Source organism: Diabrotica virgifera, chromosome 1 (assembly GCF_917563875.1).
Source record: "Diabrotica virgifera virgifera chromosome 1, PGI_DIABVI_V3a".
Classification (NCBI taxonomy): Eukaryota; Metazoa; Arthropoda; class Insecta; order Coleoptera; family Chrysomelidae; genus Diabrotica; species Diabrotica virgifera.
Window position 1 is genome coordinate 267,161,854 of NC_065443.1, and position 21,142 is coordinate 267,182,995.

General features: G+C 32.2%; 1 protein-coding gene across 1 annotated transcript in view; it reads left to right on the forward strand.

Annotated features, from left to right (window-relative positions):
• Positions 1–21,142, forward strand: part of LOC114332509 (uncharacterized) — a 753,248-nt gene that overhangs the window by 217,004 nt on the left and 515,102 nt on the right. The gene's annotated exons all lie outside the window — the stretch shown is intronic.

The following is a 21,142-nucleotide window of genomic DNA, read 5'->3' on the forward strand; positions in this document are numbered from 1 at the left end:
ACTATTTCTCCAAAAACACAAGCCAGGCCTCTTTTTGCCAGTACTCGTTCAATAAACTCCAAAACTCTCTCCCCTCTTTCTCTCAACAATAATCTCCTGAGACCCAAGTATCTTTTTTACTTGGTGTCACAAATAATTTTAATAACGATCATTCTTGTAACTTACTCTCTTGGACTTTACAGAATCAAAGAGGTATTTCTTCTCGATTTGATTTGTCTCTCGTTCCACTTTTCAGCTACTCTCACTATCAAAACAAACACTAGTACTTGCTTCTGAACTACTCACGAAAACTTTTTATTGCTCTTCTCAAATGCCGGTAACACAATAATCTCTCTTTCCAAAACTATCTGAAAATTCAACCTTCTCTCCTTCCCATTCCAAATTGCCAAACCAATCAGAGACATTTCTTCTTCCCCATTCTTTTTTTCATTCGAAACACCCACTCATACTTTCAAAAATATTCCTACCATCATAATAATTACTTTCGGGAAATTCTACAAAATTTACTCGGGGTTGAACAAAAAGAGATTAAAATTCCAAACTTTCTTTACCTTAATTTTCTAAGAACTAATTTCCTATGGCTTCTACCTTTCCCGTAATAAACAATCGGTTTAAAATAATAATCCTAAATTACTTTCACTTCACTTTTATTTACAAATGTTTTTAATATTCTTCATGGAAAAATTCATTTAGGAGAAACCACCTTGCGTGAAAACTAACTTCTAATAAATATTTACAAATCAATATACAGGGTGTATCAAATTTATGTGCCCGCGTTATATTAAAAAAAATAAAAATTTTATTCTATCTTTGATTGATAAATTGAAACACAATAATAGTTATATATTTTAGTAGGATTATGCCAAAAAAAGACCAAAATTGGCATTTTTCATACATATTTTAGATACAGGACAGAAGAAGATATAGATAACACCCAGTTTGGATTCAGAGGAGGACTAGGAACGAGAGAGGCTCTGTTCGCTTTTAACGTTCTCGCACAAAGACGACTAGATATGAACCAGGATCTCTATGTCTGCTTTATAGATTTTTAAAAGGCTTTTGATAGAGTACGACATCAGAAACTCGTATAACTTTTAAAAGAAAAGAATGTGGACTGTCGAGATATACGGGTTATTCTCAATCTGTACTGGAACGGTTAAAATCGAAAATGTCGAAACGAAAACCATAGAAATCAAAAGAGGTGTTAGACAGGGTTGCGTGTTGTCTCCATTGTTATTGAATATGTACAGCGAAGCTATTTTTAAGGAAGCACTATCAGAGGAAGAATATCAGGGTATATCAATAAACGGAAAAATCTTGAACAACATAAAATTCGCAGACGATACCGCTATTTTTGCAGACAGTCTAGAAGCACTGCAACGATTAGTGAATAGATTACATCAAGTCAGTAGAAAATATGGACTACAAATGAACGTTAAGAAAACCAAGTTCATGATTATTTCTAAGCAACACAGAGTAGGAAGACTAGATATCGAGGGAAAACAAGTAGAAAGAATGAATAACTACAAATATCTGGGAATCTGGGTAACAGAAAACAGCAACCAAGGTAAAGAAATCAGACACGCATCGAAATTGCAATAAAAGCATTTATAAAAATGAAAAAAATGTTTGTTAATCGGGTCCTACCTCTGGAGCTGAGAATAATAGCCCTAAGATGCCACGTGTTCTTAACTTTGTTGTATGGAATGGAAAGCTGGACATTAAAAGTAGACAACATAAAGAAGTTGGAAGCATTTGAGATGTGGAGCTCTAGAACGATTTTGAAAATACCATGGATCCAACGAGTTACGAATGCAGAAGTGTAAAGAAAGCTACAAAAGGATTGCGAGGTGATAAACAACATCAAAACAAGAAAGTTGGAATATTTGGGCCACATTACTAGAGGTACGAAATTTGAGGTATTAAGGCTCATAATGCAGGGACGAATTAATGGGAAAAGATCCGCCAATAAGGCACGGATAGCTGTATTATAGCCAACCTCCGATAGGAGAAAGAACTACAAGAAGAGGAAGATGCATATATTTTCCAATAACAGGAGTTCACTTTTTTGCTGGAATCACTTCAGGATATTCGCTTCGCTCATTCTGCAAACCTTCAGATGCATGCCTTAAAATTGTACTTTTGACACTTATATTTATCATAAATAACTATTAAAAATCCATCGAATCACGTCAAACACGACCACCACGGGTGAAGTGGAGGGTTACTTCAAAATCTTAATTAGGAGCCCCCATTTTTTTATGGCAGATTTGGATTCCTTACGTAAAGATAAGTAACTTTTATTCGAGACATTTTTTCGAATTTTTGATAGATGGAGCTACAATCGGAAAAAACGATTGTTGGAAATGAAAAATTAAATTAAAAATGGAAAGTTCCCACTAAAATGGAAAACTTAACTTTTTTTGGTTTTAGGACCAAATATGCCTAACCCAATAGCTCACGATAACGCTCAAGTAACTGCAAATTTAGCATACTTGACCCCTACTATAATACTTAACTACATATATATATATATATATATATATATATATATATATATATATATATAAATTAAAAATTTATTCTATATTTTTCTTTGAAACGTATTTTCGTCAAAAGTATTAATTGAAAGGGGCTCGCAGCACATGTTTCAAATATTTTTAAATCATATAAGAAACTCGTAAATGATGAAATTAAATGAAATAAATCAATTAATAGAATTTATAATTAATATTTTTTAAATCTTATTCTTCTATTTATTTTGTACCATCTGCCAAAACTGCCAGCGTACATGTTTCATTCCTGTTTCTTATTGGCTTTGTAGGTACAATATTTTAGGTAAGCTAAGCTTTCTTAACAGCTTATAAAATATATACGTTAATATTTTAAATACTTTGCAAACAGTTAACATATTGTGTTGTTCTTGCCGCGCTCTGAATTTTCGAATCAAATATTCACAACAAATACCTGAATGTTGTATTATTCTTGGCTCGTTTCTGTGTATTTTAATTCTAATATGCATACCAAATTATTCAACCAAGTATCGGTTTTTTATATCCTGTAACTTGAAAATATCTTACCAAAATATTAGTTATTTAAATTGTTTTTATATGAATTTGATTAGAGTGAAAAACAATTTAATTATTTTATAACATATATTTTTCAACTTACTGGCCTTATTCAAATTACGAGCTTTATTGCTCTCCTTATTTATTATTTTGACCTATGGTCTGCTTATTCATCAGAGCATAATATGTCGATGTAGATTACCAGCTATCTCTTCACCATTTAGAGGGTCCTTCTAATAACCGACGCCACGGCAAGTGTTTGTTCTGAAGTATTTCCACAAATCTATCTATATTATCGTGAAAGAAACGTACATATTAACATAACTTCAGCTTTATTTATTTGATGTTATTTAGCTTGTTTTGTAGTTTTTTAACGTGCCACAAATCCGGTATAGTCGCCATCAAGATATTTCAGCAAAATTATTTCTTAAGCTTATTACAAAGTCATTATTTGTATTTGAATGGTGTGGTTTTTGGCTCAGGTAGAAATTAATAAATTTTAATCTATTGTACTTTCAATTATTATACCTGCTATTCAGTATGTTTACCTTTCGAAACTTAATGATACTACTCAAATAGAAATAGGTCCAGGACCTAGATTCCGTGCACTGTAGATATCTACATGTCGCTTTCTATCGATATTTGAATATTAAAATATATGAATTTTTAGCTTTAATTGAATTATTTTCTAGTTTTGCTCTAGTTTATCAATTAGAGTATAACCTAGCAAAACTAGAAAATCATTCAATTAAAGCTAAAAATTCAAATATTTTGATATTCAAATATCGATAGAAAGCGACATGTAGATATCTACAGTGCACGGAATCTAGGCCCAGATGCGGTCGTTGCATATGCGGTCAAGGTAATTTTCGTTGCAAAAGCGGTCAATCCAAAATATTTTGGCAGGTAACGTTGCACTTGCGATCAGACATTTTACTTAAAAGCTAGAAATGTAAGAAGGTCGTAAATTAGTCACCACCCGAGTTATTAGCAGGCCCGGTCGATCCTATTGAAATATTTTAATCCGCTTATCTATATTTCGAACAATAGGTAATGAAAACAGTAATGACTAAACCACAATAATCCCCTCATTACGGATTTTTGGAAAGTTTGTATTTGCCTAATTATAAAGGTTGGGGGGAGAATTGCCAAAATCTAAATATAAAAACAAATGAATATTATTTGTATATTGTTAGTTTGAGAGATTGTTTTGTGCAGTACGTAACAACTTTTAATAATGGAAAATTTTGAAGTGATTGAAACCACCAAGGGAAAACCTTCTGCTATTCACGCTGGATATGAGTATCGAAAATATAGGAAGAATAAGGAAGATGTTGTAACTTGGGTATGTGTAATAGAACGTCATGTCACCACAACTGTAAAGGGAGGATGATGACAAAACTGACGGAATTACTCGAAGACAACCAACACACTTGTGTCCCCGATGTAGCTCTCTTAGAAGTAAAAAAGGCTACGTACATTTCAAAAAAGAGATCTCAAGAAGAAGACACTCCAACCCCAGACATTTACAGGGAAGAGTTCGAAAAACTATTTACAAAAGGACTCGATTTTGTAAGTGAAATTCCTTTGTATGCCTCACGTAAGTCTACACTTTGTCGTTCAAGACATTTACAAACTGGTGTCGGACCAGAACCAGCGTCGTCTATTGAAGTAGGTATCCCACTGGAAATGTTGACATTAGAAGATGGTCAGAGTTTTTTGTGTTTCGACGGCAGTAAAGAAGGAGAAAGAATTTTATGTTTTTCGACTTCGAAAGCAAAGGAAACGTTAGCAACAAAAACAGATTTTTTGTCGACGGTACATTTAAGAGCTCCTCCAAACAGTTTACACAAATATATACCATGCATGTTGATATGGGCAGCACTAACGACGAAACAAGAATTGTTGCTGTGTTGTATGCGCTTCTACCAAACAAAAAAATGAAAACTTATAGAATGCTGTTTACAATACTGACAAAAAAACTAGGCGGATAGAAACCAACAAAAGTGACGCTTGATTTTGAAGATGCTGTTATTCAAGCTCTCAAAACTGTTTTCCCAGATGTTAGACTGCATGGATGCAACTACAATTTTAATCAGTCGCTTTGGAGGAACATTCAGTCGATCGGACTGACAACACAATACATTAACGACGATAACGTTAGACTTTATTTAAGAATGTGTTCTGCATTGGCATACTTACCTTTGGAGCAAATAGAAGACGGGTGGCTAATATTCAATCTGATTCTCCGGAAGATGAAAATTTGACAAAATTTTATGATTACTTCGTTAACGAATGGCTAGAAAATCCAGTGATTACCATGAATATGTGGAACTGCCATGGCCTCCGACACCGAACAAATAATGCCGTGGAAGGATGGAACAACCGGTTAAACAGAATGTTAAAGAAACCTCATCCAAACATATAGATTCTCATAAAAAAATTAAGAAAAGAAGCAGAATATTTCGATTTCATATTAAATAGAATGGACTTAAACCTACAAAATAAGAAACGAAAGAAAATGTATATTCAACTGGATAATAGCATAACGAGTGCAACAGAACTATTGCAGCGCTCTTGTGATATAAAATAATTTTTGGTGTCCGTGGCAAATATTTATAAATTTCACTAAAAAAAACATTAAAATAAAAAAATGACAAAAAACAAAGATAAAAAAACAGAAAAGATAGATAAAAAAAGTTAAAAAAAAGATAAAAAAAACAAAAAAAAAATTAAAACATGCCTATGATTCATCATAGCCAGCCCCAAGCCTGGATAAAATGTGAAGGATTTTTTTAAATGTTTGTACTTAACTAATACACATTAAATATAAAAAGACATGAAAGCATCTTAGGGAAGGAACTCCCATTTTTAAATTTATAATACTTTTTAAGATTTGACACAAACAGTAAGGTAGCTAATTTATATAGAAATAATAAAAAAACAAAAAAAAAATTAAACATGCCTATGATTTATCATAGCCAGCCCTAAGCCAGGATAAAATGTGAAGGATTTTTTTAAATGTTTGTACTTAACTAATACACATTAAATATAAAAAGACATGAAAGCATCTTAGTGAAGGAACTCCCATTTTTAAATTTATAATACTTTTTAAGATTTGACACAAACAGTAAGGTAGCTAATTTATATAGAAATAATAAAAAAACAAAAAAAAATTAAACATGCCTATGATTTATCCTAGCCAGCCCTAAGCCAGGATAAAATGTGAAGGATTTTTTTAAATGTTTGTACTTAACTAATACACATTAAATATAAAAAGACATGAAAGCATATTAGAGAAGGAACTCCCATTTTTAAATTTTTAATACTTTTTAACATTTGACACAAACAGTAAGGTAGCTAATTTATATAGAAATAATCAACAATTCACTAATATTTTATTTATGTGACACTAAGGTTTATTAAATCAACTATCTTCATTTTTTTAATTAGTTCACATAATCTCACTAGACTCTCAAAAGAAGCAAATTTTTTTATATCAAAATACTTTTTGCCGTAATAAAATTATTAGTAAGCATTTCTCCTCTTATCAACGTCTATGGTAAATATTATTTATATCTTACAAAAAATTTGGTTATAGAATTATTCATGTGATAGTGGTAGAAAAAGTTAATAATAAGCGTCGAAACGTTAATAAAAATCATTTTTTAATAATATTGTGGCTTATTTCCCATTCTAAATAGTTAAAATTGTAAAAATGCCACAAGAAAATAGCTTCAGAACAACAATGGTAGAAAAAGGTAAAAATATTATTTGTTTATTAGGCAATGACCGCACATGCAACGATAAAATCAACATATTTTTGTATGACCGCAAATGCAACGATAATAGCCGTGATCGCAAATGCTACGACCGCATCTGCAACGACACCACTCAAATACAAGTGACTTGTAATAGGATTAAGATTCGGTTTTATCAAATAATCTCTTGGTAAGTATAGGTACGTTACATATTGTTTAATATTTATTAATTTTATTAATACACTCTGAACATGACTAATTTTTGTAAAAATGTTCTCAAGAAATCATTTTGTTGGTAGTGCTAAATAAATACTTTTGCAATAAAAATTAATTGTTATTTAATAATCACTTCCTTTATTGACAGCGATATAACTGCAAATTTTTCACAGAAATATTAACTGTCTTTTTTACTTTTACAAAAAGAGATTAAATAGAACATTTATATCAAAAGAGACTTGCTCTCCCGCTTTTGTAAATATATCGTGTGTCTTTCTACAGTGAAGGCACCGTGCGAAACCTGGAACACTTCTTTAAATTCTGTTAATTTAAAATACTGCCACACACCACTTTTATATTTAAAAAATTTATATCTTTGTTTAGAAAAAATTTTCAAGATATTTTCCAAATTAATTCTGAAACTGCGATAATTAATTACGAATGCAATCAGCCGAAGGTTTAGACCTCAAAAAAGCGTAAAGCGCTGATTTCCTCGAAAGCGGTGCCGACAACCTGCGACCGTAGCACTGCGATGAACTACGTCAGATTACGGTGAAAAATTCAAGGTTTTTCACTGCGGCAATGGAATGTGCAAGCTCAGCAAGCGGTGGCTTCCAACGCATCCTTGGAAACCACCGCTATTATTTTGCACGGTACAGTTTTTTATGATGTCATTCATCGCAGTGTTACGATCGCAGGTTGTCGACACCGCTTTCGAGGAAACCAGTGCTTAACACTGCGACCGCGCTAGATTAGTGAGGTTACTGAGATTAGCCCTGTAACGTAAACCTCCACAACTGCCACAATGAGTGAGGGAGCTTCTAATGGCGAATTATTTTGAGGTACGCTTAGACTTCATTGCTCACATTGACTACCGGTCATGTTCACCAAAAAGGTTACTCCACTTATTGACCCATCATGAAACCCGTTATATTAAGTAGCGCGCATGACACCAATTCCAATCAAGAATTGCGAACACATTCGATCTCTTCTTCTTCTCTTCTTCTTTTTGTGTAGACATAACTCTGTCTATTTTTTAATGCGCCTCCAGTAGGCTGTCATTCCATCTTTTTCGTGGTCTTCCCATTGATCGTCTTTCTATTGGGGAAGGTGGTCATTCCATTCTATTCTTCTGCTTTTACCCAGTTATTAATCTTGTCCGCCTTGCATCTCCGTCGTATATCTGCACTTCTAGCTCTATCCCATAGTGCTTTACCATCGATTTTTCGAAGTGTTTTCATCTCTGCTGTTTCTAGCATTCTTTTTTCCTCTCTGTATCAGGTCGTGTTTCTGCCGCGTACGTCAGTATTAGTCTCATGACTGTTTTGTAAATTCTGCCTTACACTTCTTTTCCGATGTTTTTATTTCTTCATATTGTTCTATTCAGGCAACCTGCGGCTCTGTTTGCTTTATTCGCCTGATCTTCCACTTCTGTTTCGAGCTTTCCGTAGCTAAATAGTGTGATGCCTAGATATTTAAACTCCATGACTTGTTCTATTATTTGACCCTCCAGCTCTAATTTACACCCTATTAGATTTGCTGTTATAACCATGCATTTAGTCTTTCTTGCGGAAATTAACATGTTGAACTGTCTGGAAATTATGTTGAATTGGTGCAGCATACGTTGTAAATCATCTTCACTTTGAGAGATTAGTATTGCGTCGTCTGCATAGCAGATTAGTTTAAGTGGTTTTTCCCCCATGTGGTATCCTTTTTTTGTTCTTAATTTGTTTATTATTTCATCCATGATCAAGTTGAACAATGGAGGACTCAGGGAATCTCTCTGTTTTATCCCATTGCCAGCTTCAATTGGGTCAGTTAGTTCTTCACCTACTTTTACTTTTATTGTGTTGTGCTGGTAGAAATTTCCGATCGTTTTAATTATTCCTATAGTTACCTCTCTTGCGTACAATAAATGGATAACGGCCTTTAATTTGACCCTGTCTAATCATTCGATTTCGCAAAATATAATAATGTAGTACCCCATTAACCCCCCCCCATGTACAATGCACCTATTGGTTTTAAAACTAGTACTAAAGTACCAACGGTTTTAAAAATCAGATTCACACAGACAGCGTCTGAAATCTTTCACAAAAATGTACTCTAAAAAACTATATTCACTCTCTTGCATTATTAAGTAAACTTTCGGAACGTGAAAGCAACACATCACTTTATTTGGCTTAGAATATTATAAGAATATACTACTCACAATAATTTAAATAATTCGACACCAGCCAAATCCTAAATAAAATGGAGCCTCCGTACTATGATGCGAGTGGCCTCCAAATTAGAATCAAGTTGGAAGCGAGGGTCCTCCATTATTAGGATAAAGGTAGCCTCTAAATTAGGAAGTAGCCTCATTGGATTTCCAATGAGGCCCTAATTCGATGAAAAAAAAAATACAAAACAATATACATATAGTGAAAATAGTGAAAAATACAATTGATATGTTCCAAAAATATTCTTACCCTAAAAAATGAACCTGAAAAAATACGTAGAACATCTTTCAATGGTTCCGGTCCAGAATAAGAATGACGTAACTGCAAATTTTGTCAATTCCTGTTTATTGCGTAATTAACTTCTAAAATACAGATGATACAAATGTGTACACATGATACAAAAGCGACAGAACTGTAACTATGTGCTGAGCCACTACAGGGTAGTTGCGTCATTATTGAAATACGCACCATTTTAGACCTTGTTTCAGATGAAGAATGACGCAACTGTAAATAGGATTGAAAATGGGGGGACTACATTAAGATAATCAAATTCGGACCAATATAGATGAAAATAAAAACCATCGCTGTAAGAATAAACGGCATACTAAATAATTGATGGATTCGACAAAAGAGACTATAATAACAGAATACAATAGAATTTTTAACTAAGCAAAACAGTACAAAACTAAACAAAGACCCCACAGAAAAATACCGAAAACAAATTAAACTAGCCATTGAAAATTCAAAATCAATACTAAATCCAAAAGAACAGAAATACCTCAACATCATGAACCCACAACCTCCTAAATTATACTCTTTTATTAAACTACACAAACCTGAACACCCAATAAGACCTGTAGTTTCTTTTTATACAGCTCCGTCATATAAACTTTCCAAAAAACTGTCAGATATTAAGATATTATTACAGAATACACTAAATTTTCACCTAAATTCACCGTAAAAAATACACTAGAACTAGTTAATAAAATACAACATTTTCAATTGCCCAACAACTCCAGACTAATTTCATTTGACGTAAAAAATCTTTTTCCTAGTGTTCCTCCTACAGAAACTTTTGTTTTAGTTAAGAATCTTTTAGACCATAATAGTACAAATCCGATCATTGCATCTGAAATTTTACACCTTCTTGAAATTTGCATAAATCAAGACTATTTTGAATTCAATAATCAAATATACACAAACAACAGTGCAGGACTTATTATGGGTAATCCTCTAAGCCCATTGCTATCAGATATATTTATGAACCAACTTGAAACAACAATTTCTAAACATCCCGTATTTAAACAGTTCTTATATTGGTGGAGATACGTGGATGATATACTAGTATGCTTTACAGGAACTAACAGACAACTTGACCAATTTCTATCATATATTAATTCACTTCATAATAATATTGAGTTTACAATAGAAACAGAACAGAATAACTCCATAAACTTTCTAAATGTAACGATTTCCAGACTACACAACAAACATAAGTTCTCCGTATATCATAAACCTACCCATACTGACACAACTATACACAATTCATCATCCCGTCCTACACAACACAAATTAGCAGCCTACCATAGCATGATACATAGACTGACAGAAATTCCCATGACAAAAAATAACTTCGAGATAGGACTAAACATCATTAAACAAATAGCAGTAAACAACGGCTATAACGAACAAACAGTTAACAACATTTTAAACCAAAAACTCCATAAGAAAGCCCTGAAATTAGTGTATCCACCACCACAGAAAGAACCCAGTACCTTCTGCTCTCTCACATATACTGGCAAGATAACAACAAAAATAGCCACATACATAAAAAAGAAAGGAATAACACCAGTTTTCAGAACTAACAACAACTTAAGCAAATATATTAAGAACAATAAAAGCTGAAAGAGAAAGCAACTACAGAGTGATGTGTACAAACTAACGTGTGGTGACTGTCCGAAAACGTACATCGGACAAACTGGCAGAACTTTTGACAAACGGATAGCAGAACACAAAAAGGCATTCAACAATAGGAAAACAGACACTTCTACATACGCACTTCACCTTCTAGATCATAATCATTCGTTCAATGAAGAGTTTCAAATTCTGCATATTCAAAATAAAGGCCTTAAGCTATCTTTTTTAGAATCTATGGAAATTAATAAACTGAAAAATACAGATATAATTCTGAATGACCAACTCGAGACAAACGGCTCCCCACTCCTCAACCTTTTCAGTTGAAGACTTAAAAAGGCAAACACATTGTAAACTATATCACTTGAGAAAGGCACTCTGTCGAAACAGCTGTAGTCACTTAGTTATAATAAATTCTGTGGAAGTATAGAAAACAAACGTTTTCAGAGTTTTATTATTAGAAGGCATACATATTTAAAAATAGTTTTTTTGTACAGAAAAATTTTAAGATCAAGAATGACGCAACTGTAGATAGGGTTGAAAATGGGGGATTAAATTAAGATAATGAAATTCTAACCAAGAGGGATGAAACTAAAAGCCATCATTGTAAGAATAAACGCCATACCTATGCTCCTGGATGATTACTTCTCATTTAATCCCTATTTTAAAAATTTAAAAATCGTTTTGTTGCTCCCCTGAAAAATTTGGCTTTTTGCAGTTACGTCATTCTTATTCCGAACCGGCGATATCTTGATTCAGAACAGAAAATAAAATATAATTAGAAATGTGTGGATTTTTATACACACAAAAAAATCTTTACTAAAATCACAATAAAAATGCACTAGAAATAAACAAACCAAGACACCTTGAATGTTACAAGGAGCACTCCCAAATCATTATTTATATTGTATATATATATTGTAAATCCCAAATTATGATTTACAAAGTTTAAATATTGTAAAACATGATTTGGGAGTGCTCCTCGTAACATTAAACGTGTCTTTGTTTGGTTATTTCTCGTGCATCTTAATTGTGATTTTAATATAGGTAAAATACATTCAGTGACATTAATGACAATTAATGTTTTAAAAATTATAAAAGTGATGACTTTCAATCGTCAAATATTTATAAAAACTGTGTGTTTAATGGTACTTACATAAATAAATTACAATAAAATTTTGGTTTTGAACAGTTTTATTCATGAAATAATCGCAACAAATTGCACTCGACCTCTGAAATTAATATAGAATTTTTGCTCTCGTGACACTTTGACATAATTTCACTCGTCTTCGGCTCGTGAAATTAAAACTGTCAAAGTGTCACTCGGGAAAAATTCAATAATTTCAGAGCTCTTGTGCAATTACTACTGATTATTTTTTGCTTATTTTAACTTCCAATCGTATAGTAAGATATTTGATCACGTGTTTAATTCTGTCCAATCAGATTAAAATTATACTGAAATTAGATAGATATTAGGTAGATATTATATCTACTCTAGAAAAAAACCGATATAATTTTTTTAAGTAGATTGTTTCTGTTTAATTGCAACCAGTTTCCTAGTTTTGACAACTGTCACATTTAAGAAAATATCCATAATATACGTATTAAAAAATAATCTTACGAATATCACACGACAGTAAGAATAAATGAGAAAATAATGCTTCATTTTTACTCAAATTTGTTGTCATTGGACAATATCCACTCGAGCCCTGCGGGCTCTCGTGTCTATTGCCAGACAACAAATTTTCGAAAAACTGTCGCATTATTTTCAATTTATTCTCACTCTCTTGTGATATTATACCAGATAATTTTTGATAATTTCCCGTCGTCAAATATTACTTCAGATGCCCTTCGTTGCTACAAAAAATGAACAGCAAGTGACATTAATGACAATTAATGTTGTACAACTTAGGTTTCTACAACCAGAAAGAGGTTTAGCAAATATTCAGGCGAAGATATCAATAAAATATTAGTTAAAATGATTACCAGCTTTATTCATGAAATAATCTTATCAAAATACACTCGAACTATTAAAAATTATCGATTTGTTTTGCCCTCGTGACACTTTGACATAATTTCAATCGCCTTCGGGTCGTGAAATTAAAACTGTCAAAGTGTCACTCGGGGTACAAATCGATAATTGTAGAGCTCTCGTGTAATAACTACTGAAAATATTATAAGTCTAGGATCTAGGGAGTCTTAAAGACGTTCTAAATTATGCGGCATGTTTGAATATTTACAAACAAAACATAAAGGGACAGAAGGAGTATCTTTAGCATCTTATGTAAACGAGATTATCAAGGATAAATGCTTAACAGTATTTTATACAGAGTATTCTAAAGACAGTCGTAAACCATGAAGCCTAGAATATTTAGGTAATAATTATACTGCTCTACTGTGTGATAAAATATAGCGGGAATTCTATTAGCATGGCTGAAACTGATTTCTTAGGAAATATTTACAGAAATTAAACTTATATACTGAGTGTTACGAAAATTATACAAAATGTAACTATTGTCTTTTTGACAGGTTACAACTCTGCAGCTCAGAAACGAACAATCTTAAACCAGAATATTATTTTTTGTTCATTACTTCTTATAGTTCGACACAAAAGCTGAAACTTTCTAGGTCATGCTACCCATAAATCGAGGATCAAATTTGGGTGCGTTCGGACGGCTACAGCGGCTGCACGGCTGAGTAAGCAGTAGCGTTCAGACGACAGCGCTGGAAGTCAGCCGCTGAGAGATTGACTAAAGTCGACTTTACACTACATGATTTATCATGTGATTTGTCATATGATTTTTCCCATGACGAGCCGCATGACAATGCTTATGACAAAACGAGCCGTATAACAATGCAAAATCCTATGACAAATCACACAGTGTAAACATGTAAATTTCACTCCATGACCAAATCATATGACAAATCACATGATAAATCATGTAATGTAAAGTCGACTTAAGCTTTCCCTATTAGCGCTGAATACAATCGCTAAACTGCTTTGTGCTGACACTCAGCCGCTGTGGTCGTCCGAACGCACCCATTCAGTTCTATGAAAGTAAGGGAAGCATAGTCGGTTCGCTACGTTGCCAGGTAACTTCGTAATTCCTGAAATAGTTGTTTGTTGAGTTTCGCTGGAAAAAAACAGTTGACAATAAAATAATGTAAATAGAGAAACACAAAATAAGGAATATTAAGAAGTTAGAAAAGCAAATAAATTTATAGTGTTTACTAATCAGAATCAGACATACTTATTAACGAGTCATATTTCAAAAAACAATTTGTGTAATACCAGTAATAATGGACTTAGAAAAGCCATGACAAAAGGGCATCGTTTTTAAGTTATAATGGGAGAGGAAATTAAAAAGGTTTTGTTCATGGATCTCATTTGAGGTGGAAGTCAATGTCAAAATCTGGAGACTATCATGATGACATGAACTTTACAAATTTAAAAAAATCGTTGGAAGAAGAACTTTAGTGTAATTTGCCTTCAAATAATGTAATAGTGTTGGATAATGCTCCATACGGCGCATGGCTTCGAGAAAGGAATACTCCATATGCTGCTTCAATGTTGAAGCCTGATCTGTATAACATAACATTATACAGAGAGAGTCTGTAAAGTGGAATAAATTCAATATCTCAAACACTAATTGTTTTTTTGGAAAATGCTCAGACCCGTCGATTAGTATTTCAAATTGTCCTTTTTGACATTCAATAATAATGTATACAGGGTGTCCCAATTTAGAGATATGACGTCATCGTCGATTTTCTTAAATGGCAACACTGTCATTTTGATAGCTAATTTGATAGGGTTTGTAAAGTTATACATAACTGCAAAATATCAAATTTTTATTCTCTACCATTTACAAGATAATAGAAAATAACAAAGTTATATCTGTAATTTGGAATATATTCAATAATTAAAATACTAACTGTTTTTTTGAAAAATTCTCAGACCCGTCGATTAGTATATCAAATTGTCCTTTTTGACATATAATAATAATGTATACAGGATGTCCCAATTTAGAGATATGACGTCATCGTTGATTTTCTTAAATGGCAACACTGTCATTTTGATAGCTATTTTGATAGGGTGTGTAAAGTTATACACAACTGCAAAATTTCAAATTTGTATTCTCTACCATTTAGATGATAATAAAAAATAACAAAGTTATGAAAAAGAAGTAATCAACTAATAATTGAATTTAATTATTTCAATAAATTAAGCAAAAACTCATAATGTTGCCCTCAATTATTGTCAAATTGTCAATGGGCAACGTTATGAGCATTTTCTTAATTGAAATAAATAAATTCAATTATTATTTGATTACTTTTTGTTCTTCATAACTTTGTTATTTTTTATTATCTTGTAAATGGTAGGGAATAAAAATTTTAAATTTTTCAGATGTGTATAACTTTACACACGCTATCAAAATAGCTGTCAAAATGATAGTGTTGCCATTTAAGAAAATCAACGATGACGTCATATCTCTAAATTGGGACACCCTGTATACATTATTATTATATGTCAAAAAGGACAATTTGATATACTAATCGACGGGTCTGAGCATTTTTCAAAAAAACAGTTAGTATTTTAATTATTGAATATATTCCAAATTACAGATATAACTTTGTTATTTTCTCTTATCTTGTAAATGGTAGAGAATAAAAATTTGATATTTTGCAGTTATGTATAACTTTACAAACCCTATCAAATTAGCTATCAAAATGACAGTATTGCCATTTAAGAAAATCGACGATGGCGTCATATCTCTAAATTGGGACACCCTGTATACATTTTTATTGAATGTCAAAAAGGACAATTTGAAATACTAATCGACGGGTCTGAGCATTTTCCAAAAAGACAATTAGTATTTGAGATATTGAATTTATTCCACTTTACAGACTCTCTCTGTATATACCTCGCTATGTAAAATAACAATCGATAAAATTGTACCAGCACAAGGACATGATGTATTTAGACTCCCACTATACCATCCAGATTTGAACGCTATTGAAGTTTTTTGGCCAGCTTTTAAATCGTATATGGGAGCCATCATAAATGTAGACTTTACACTTACGTTAATACAGCAGCTATCGGATGAATTTTTTCAAATATTTCCTGTGGAAGAACAAAAAAAAAATCACTCACAAAGTCATCGCTACTGAACGTGAGTTAATATCAAAGGAGCCACTAATTGATGCAATTGTGGAGAATATTGTTATCAATGTAGACGAAGGTCCAGATAACGAAGATTTTTAATCAAATTCTGATAGCCAAAATAGCGATCTTGATAATGGTTAAATCAAAAGAGTATTTTAAGCTTATTACTAAAGGGTGGTTCATTTAGAGGTACTTTTTTTGGTGAGGATTTGTTGGGAGATCGTGCATGAATGGAATCACGTAAAGTTACTTTCTTATTCAGTATTCTTTGACATTTCATCCTAGAAAGACTTAACTCGGCACAACGTCTAGAAAATATTTACAGTTGCCATTACATTCAATTTATTCAGCCATTACAGTTTATGGGCCGGTGTCATCGTCGGTTCATGAAGGTTAACATGATGAACAAATTAGAAGCCTTTGAGATGTGGTCGTATCGTAGAATGCTCAGAATATCTTGGGTTCAACGTATTTCAAACAGAGAAGTCTTAAACAGAGTAGATCAAGGCGAAGGTGACTTAATGAATATGATAAAAAAGAGAAAACTTGAATATCTGGGGCATATAATGAGATGTAGCAGATACAGTATGCTGCAGTTAATACTCAATGGAAAGATCGACGGAAAAAGAGGAATTGGCCGAAAGAAATATTCATGGCTCCGAAACCTTCGTCAATGGACTGGCTTATCAACAGATCAATTGTTACATGCCGCACAAGATCGAGAACGATATCGGCAAATTGTTATGGATGCTACCCACGCCTAAAAATTTGGGCACGGTACTTAAAGAAGAAGAAGTCATCGTCGGTCCATGTCTTAGACAAGGAAAGAGAGAGGACGAGTAATCCTATGACCAAAAGTGAAGCCAAACTGACACCAGAGATTTTGATCATCGACGTATCTTTGGGGTATTGTTATGCATTGAGTATTTAAAATAAAAACATGAAATGTATTTAAAATGAAGAATTTGTGTACGGTAAATGTTTTATTAAGTTTCTCATATTACGTACATATGTTTCAATACATACATATGTTTTTATTACGAATTTTAGATGATGATTTACTTTATTTTTTATGAAATTTTAACCTTCAACGAACACCCACCACTGGCAACCCATTGTTATTTTTGACGTGACCGCCATGTTTCTGGTGACAAACAAACCAAAAACCGGCTTCACTTTTGGAACGTGTGTGTTAAATGAGTGTTACCCGTCCTCTCTTTTTTCCTTGTCTAAGGTCCATGTCTTGGACCGGTCAGAAAGTTACTGTGAATGGAGACGATTATCGCGCCATGATAACGGACTATTTAGTACCAGAAACTGAAATGCGTAGTTTAAGCGTCATTTGGTTCCAAAAATATGGTGCCAGTTGCCATACATCCCGTGTAAGCATGGCTTCACTGAGAAAACGGTTCGGTGAGCAATTTATTTCACGATTCGGACCAGTGACGTGGCCGCCTATATTCTGTGACATCACAACGTCTAGTTGTTTTCCTCTGGGGCTACCTCAAGCCCAAAGTCTACATGAATAAACAGGCTACAATTGAGGCATTGGAGGTCAATAATACTCAAGCCATTGGTCAAATACCAATCGAAATGCTTGAACGCGTCATCGAGAATTAGACCCTCAGAATGGACCGTCTTAACCGCAGTCATGGTCAACATTTGAAAGAAATTATCTTTAACAAGTAATTGTAAAGAATGGTTCTTTTTTACGACAATAAAAATTTTCAAATAAAATTCATTTTTTTCATTGTTTTTCCTTTTTTAACCTTCCGATGACCAACCTTTTTTTGTTACACGGATGACCAAGGGGGGGAAAATGACACCAGGTCAAAAATGTAAAAATGACAATTTAAAAAATAAAGTTTTTCTTTAATTTTTAATTTTTTTTTTGGCATGGACTTTATGTCATTCAGCCAGTCACAACATGAGTATTAGTGTCATGTGTAGTGTGTATGTTGAGTAAGTGCCTTGTTACTTTGCAAAGTCGACGTCATTAGCGTAAAACTACTTGTAATTACACATAATAGACGCTATTTTACTAAACATTAACTTCAGAATATATTTTTTATTCGTAAAATATAGGGAATTTTTTTATTTCAAAATATGAGGATATCTAGAATGATATTAAAGTCAAATAAAAAAATAATGAGTTAAAAATTAAAAATACTTTTGAATTTATTAAAGAAACACATACGCTGGGGTCACAATTTCCCCCGCTTGGTCATCCGAAGGTTAAAAAAGTACCTCTAAATGAATCACCCTTCACTACAGTTAAAAATAAATTTAATTTTACCTATGGAGTATTAATTTTACAGTTCAAAAGCAAAGCTCTAAAATTATAGTTATTATTATGGTAGGGGAGCAAAGCATGCTAAATGTGTCACTAGAGCATTATGGGGACCTATTAGGTTTTGATTAGTAGGTTCTAAAATCAAACAAAGTTAAGTAAAGTTTTCCATTTTAGTGGGGACTTTCCATTTTTAATTTAGTTTTCAATTTAGATTATAGCGCCATCTATCCATAATTCGAAAAAATGTCTTAAATAAAAGTTACTTATTTTTACGTAAGGAATCCAAATCTGCATTAAAAAATGGGGGCTCCCGTTTAAGATTTTAAAGAAACTCCCCACTCCACCTTCGTGGGGGGTCGTGTTTGGTGCCATTCGATAGATTGTTCAAAAATATTGAATAATCGCCTAATAAAATAAAAAAAAAATCAAAATGTAATTCCGTACAGGTTGGAATAAATTTTATATCAAAGTTTAGGTGAATACAAAAGATATTTTCAAAAAAGTATCCAAATCATATGAGGGGATCATTGTTTAAATAATTAAAAAGGGGTAATTTTTGCACAATATTTATTTTTTAATTACTGAGGTAATTTACATTTTAATGAAGGTCTTTATGGTGTTTTTTCTACAAAGCTGAAAAACAAATATTTCACCTAAGACTTAATAAATTAAAATTGTCCCCCTATTTATTTAAATAATTATATATAAAATTTAAAAATCAAATTTGCAAAACAATATTTTTTGCGTTTAAAATAAGCAATATAAATTTATTTTATTTAATAGGAGAAGTTGCGCTATATTACCAGTATTAAGCAAAACAAATTGGTTGAAAAATATTTACTAATTCATGAGATATTTAATTTGCTTATCAATTGTTACTATATTTTCAATTGCAAAAACGCGGTTGTTACCAAAAGAAAATAAACCTGCTTAAAATCTCATTACTTTTATTTTTATGCATAATTTCGATAAGTGTATTGATAAGTTCAAATTTCAATTTAACTCCCCTCTAAAATGACATTTAAAAATTGTTCTAATTTGTTTATAAATTGTTTTTTTAATAACGTCGCGGGGATTAAACATTTTAAAATTATTTTCCAATAATCGGGTTGCTGGGAATTTTTCACTAATTAAAAAAATCTTTTTGTCGTTTTTTCTTCTTCTTTTTTTTCCTTATAGTAAAAGATATAGTTTTGCTTATAGAGGGGGTTTCATTAAGAATGTCCAATCTCTGAGTGGTCGATTCTAGACCTCAAAATATTAAGATTTAACCAAAATCACTTCAATAAAATATGGCTCCTTATTGAGTTACAGGGTGTTTTATTTAAAAATTTAAAAAATTTTTTTGCTCAGTATTTTAAAACTATTCGACATATCCTTTTCATACTTGGTAGAAAGTGTAGGTACTATACATCCTATAAAACTATGTTAAATACAGGTTTCCGGCTATTACCAGAGGCGTACGACAGGCTGACAGGGGAAAGCAAATGGTTGACCCTTCCCAAATTCTACATCACTGGTAAAATTGCCATTTTAGCACAATTTTTAAATTCTGCAATACTGTCTATGTAAATAAGATCCTCTTTACTCGTAACAATAAAGTCATTAGTTTTCGAGATATTTGAAGTTGTAAGGGCACATGTAAGGGCACAGTTATTTAGTTATTTTGATTAATATATTGTGCCGCTTAATTTTTAGTTTCAAATATCTCAAAAACTAATGATTTTATCGTTAAGAATGAATAATATACTCTTCAGTCTTAACGATAAAATCATTAGCTTTCGAGATATTTGAAATTAAAAATGAAGCGGCACAAAACCTTAATCAAAATAAAATAACTGTGCCGCTACGTGTTTGACTGCAAATATCTCGAAAACTAATGACCTTATCGTTACGAGTGAAAAGTAAGTTATTTACATTGAGAGTATGGGAGAATCTAAAAATTGCGCTAAAATGGCAATTTCGCCAGTGACGTAGAATTTGGGAAGGGTCAACCATTTGCTTTCCCTGTCCGCCTGTCGTACGCCTCTGTTAATAGCCGGAAACCCATATTTAACATAATTTCATAGAATGTACAGTATCTACACTTTCTACCAAGTATGAAAAGGATATGTCGAATAGTTTTAAAATACCGAGCAAAAATAATTTTTAAATTTTTAAATATAACACCCTGTAACTCAATAAGGAGCCATATTTTATTAAAGTGATTTTGGTTAAATCTTAATATTTTGAGGTCTAGAATCGACAACTCAGAGATTGGACATTCTTAATGAAACCCCCTCTATAAGCAAAAATATATCTTTTACTATAAGGAAAAAAAGAAGAAGAAAAAACGACAAAAAAAATTTGTTAATTAGTGAAAAATTCCCAGGAACCGGATTATCGGAACAGCATTTTATAATGTTTAATCCCCGTGACGTTATTAAAAAACAATTTATAAACAAATTAGAAAAACATTCAAATGTCATTTTAGAGGGGAGTTAAATTGAAATTTGAATTTATCAATA